This window comes from Vicia villosa, linkage group LG3 (assembly GCF_029867415.1).
Source record: "Vicia villosa cultivar HV-30 ecotype Madison, WI linkage group LG3, Vvil1.0, whole genome shotgun sequence".
Taxonomy (NCBI): domain Eukaryota; kingdom Viridiplantae; phylum Streptophyta; class Magnoliopsida; order Fabales; family Fabaceae; genus Vicia; species Vicia villosa.
In genome coordinates this window covers 74,543,623-74,547,537 of record NC_081182.1, presented here as the reverse complement: position 1 = coordinate 74,547,537, position 3,915 = coordinate 74,543,623, and positions in this window count along the sequence as shown.

The following is a 3,915-nucleotide window of genomic DNA, read 5'->3' as shown; positions in this document are numbered from 1 at the left end:
AGGCTATTGCACTGCTCACTATTTAATTGAGGACCATTTCTCATAGCCTCTATGTCAATTTTCCTCAGACTTGTTGCTTCTTGACCAACTAAAACAGTGTAGAAAGCAAGAATTTCCTCTTCAATATCAGCTTGGGCAGTGAGTTTCCGACCACGATTGTCAACAAGATAATCAATATGAGTTTGGTTGTATTTGCCCTTCAAAGTAGCATAAAAGTAGGCAGAACTACAATCACCTAATCTGATCCAATCCACTTTAGATCTCTGTCTCAAAAGGTTTTCTTCAATATTTGCGAGATTCATCACCTCCACCGTATAGGACTTAACCCTCTCAATAAGGAGAATGTTCAACCTATCGTTAACAAGGTCTGATTGGGCACTTTCCAGATTTGCTCGAGCTCTCTGGATCTGATTAGTTAGGCCCTGCAGAGGTTTCATAAGCATAGTAATCACAGGTTGAAGGCGCTGAAGCTTTTTCCAAACACGAAACATAGGTTGTCCAACAATCTCTTGGTTCCAGTCAGTTTCAACCGCTGCAAGAAACCTTGGATCTTTAGCAACAATGTTGGGAAATTTAAACATTCTTCTGTGCTGAACATTCTGGCCAGTAGTCTCTAGACTAATCAATGCGTGATCTGAAACACCTGGAGCTCTCACCTTCAAGATAACATCTAAATGCTGTTGATGCCACGGAATGTTAGCTATAACTCTATCGATACGCGAGTAAATTGTGCCAACTGAATGCTTGTTAGACCACGTGAAGTGATCCCCCATACTCTCTTTCTCATACAATCCAATTCGGTCCATCATCTGAGCAAGGTCATTATATTCACTTAGTAGCACTTGATTACCACCTATTCTATCCTGAGTGGATAAAACATTGTTGTAGTCTCCCATTAGGAACCAAGGGCCTTGAATTTGCCTATTAATGTCCTCAATCTCATTCCAAAGGATTCTCCTTTTTTGCAGGGTATTGTGAGCATAGATTGCCGTACCCCACATCATGAACTCCCCATTAGGCTTATACATACCAACATGAATAAATTGGTCAGAACTCAGCATCTCTTTAACTACCACTTTGGTGTGATCCCATAAAATCCAGATCCTGCCATTATTGTGTTTGGAGTAGTTGTCTATGAAAGACCATTTCTTCCCCAATTTATTTCTAACAGCTTCAGCTTTGCTATGTTTAACTCTGGTTTCCAACAGTATACTCATTTCAGGGTTTAAGCTAAAGAGACGGGCTGCAATCTCCCTACACTTCCCCATATTATTCAGCCCTCTTAAATTCCAGGCTACAATCATGGGCCTTGCCCCATTGTCATTACCGGATCAGTCCCAATCCCTAGTGCATCAAAATCATTTCTACAGGGTATGTCCTCTTTGCCTGTCTCTTGTAGCACCGCTTTCCCTTTAAACTTCCTATTAATAGGTACTTGAGTCCAATTTTCTGTTGAGGTCTCTATCAGATTATTAGGAGTGCTTACTTCAGGAAGAGGAGGGTTCACTTTCACCTGGACCTGTTGCCATTTCTTCACCTGGATCGGTTTCTCCACGGTGCACTGATGGCCAATCTTTTGACAAGTATCACAATACTTTGGTTTCCATTCGAATTCCACCATTTGTTCAAGCTTCCTACCTTCATTATCCTTAATCAGAATTTTATCCGCTAATTTCTTTGTAATGTCAACTTCAACAAGTATACGAGCAAAAGAGATTCTAAGCTTATTCGCAGTGCATTCGTCTGTAAACAGTGGCTTACCCAGAGCACTCCCAATCTTTCCCAAGCTTGAAGCTCCCCATAAGTGTAGAGGAAGATTTGGCAGTTTTACCCAAATTGGGAGCGTTCGGATCATATCCCTCTTGAAATCAAAATCATGGCTCCAATGTTTGAGAATCATAGGCATATTCTGATACGTGTAGGGGGCTCTCAGTAGTACCAAATCCTTGTCCTCACTCGATTGAAATTTCATCAGAAAATAACCTTCATCATGGTAATAGAGCTCTGGTAACTGAACAAAGTTCCAGAATCGCAACATGAACTGCTTCACTGCGTTCATGCTTAAATCTTTACCCATAACATACATAATCATGGCGTCTTCCCAATACCGCTTCTCTGACTCCACGTCTGAGGATTCAATTTCAACTTCTATTACGCCTTCTACCATTTTCGGTGCCTGATATTCAATTGCCAATCCATTCGCTGGGAGCCTGTTGCCACTGATTATGTCGACCCAGAGTTTCTTCTCCTTGCCCTCAATAATCACTTCCTTCTCCTTGTTCTTGGGTGCCTCATCCACTAGAGTATCCTTACCCTTGTCACCAACAGCCGAAATGCTGCTGTCTTTGCTGCCTATACCTGGTGTCTTCAAGCTCGTCCCAATAACATCACTTACCAGTAGTTGAGTCGCCGGAGATGACACCTTAGCTTTAGGTCGTCCTCTCCCTCGCCCCATCTTCAGAGATCCAAATAAGTCGTAAGTTGTGCCACGGTTTTTCCCGTCCTCCCCCGTGGCCCCTAACCCTAAGGCTAGGAATTTAAGCCAACGCAGAAGTAAGGAACAACCGGAAAAAGCTGGTGGTTGCCGGAAATCGCTTCGGAAATCGCCAGAGTGAATTGTGACCTAACCCTATTATTATTAAATTTCACTATTTTTGAATATTTTTTTAATATTGATATTTTATTTTTATTTAAATTATATAATTTCTTTTCATAATATAATTCTTTTAATTTTTTTTGGGAGATTCTTTTCATAATATTCATTTTAAAAAAATAACATACAAATTATTTATGCCTTACTCATCTGTAAAAAAAATCTCATGTAATTTATGAAATTTTATTTTAATGGTTTGTTTATTGTGTGGCCGAGACTCAATTGTTGTCACCATGTTTTCTTATTTTCTCAATAGAACAATCATGATTATTCATGGGAATACTTAAAGACATAAACACTTTTATGTGTATTAAAACACAAAGATAATGTAGTTATCAATTATAAAAAAATAAAGAGAAAAAAACATGTTGTTAGACACATGTTTTTATTTTTGTGAGTGGTAGATTGTTGAATAAAAACTGAAAGGTAAATTATCAAAATGCATTCCATTAATAATTTGTATCAAAGATCTCAAATTAAAAAGATCTCTAAATTAAAAAATTAGATATATTATTTTTATTTGTATTTTAATTAGGGTAACCATTAAAATTATTTTATATATTTAAGGGTAATGGTTTTTTAGTTGAATTTTTTTAAATAATATAAATAATTTTAGATTAATTACAATTTTTTACAAGCAAAACTTATCATTCATAGAGTACGAGAGTATTCTTGCCCAAAATCTTGCCCAAAAACAAAAGACAATTTAAAAGGAGAACGAATTGTCTTCTGTGTTTCACAATTATCCTGCCTTAAACAGGAATACAGAGGATTCATAACCTATAAAAATTAAAATGGCTTAAATAGGAAACATAGGATACAAAACTTATAAAAACATTAAAAGTTCAAATATCTCTTATAATTCTCCATTTCCAAAATATAGTTTTGATAAACCTCACTATATTTTTGAGTTTTTTTATCCCTATCTGTTTCTTGGCTTTTATGAAGTTTTCACCATAATGCAACAGAAGAACAAATGTGGCAGAAAACACATGACATGTCCAGATTTAAATGAATAATCTCTCTTCTTCTCAATTAATATTTATCAGGAAGACAGTTCCGCAGACTCTGCCTCCAAAAAAATTAATTTTATGTTGCTATATAAATAAGTGAAAATTATTTTTATGTTTTTATTTATTTATCATAGACTAATATTTTTTTCACCACTTTTTTTTAACCATATTTTTTATATAGTCTTATTGAAAAAATGTGTGAGATTAGTGGAAAATTGTTTGAAAGATAGTTGACTCTCTGCTGTATAA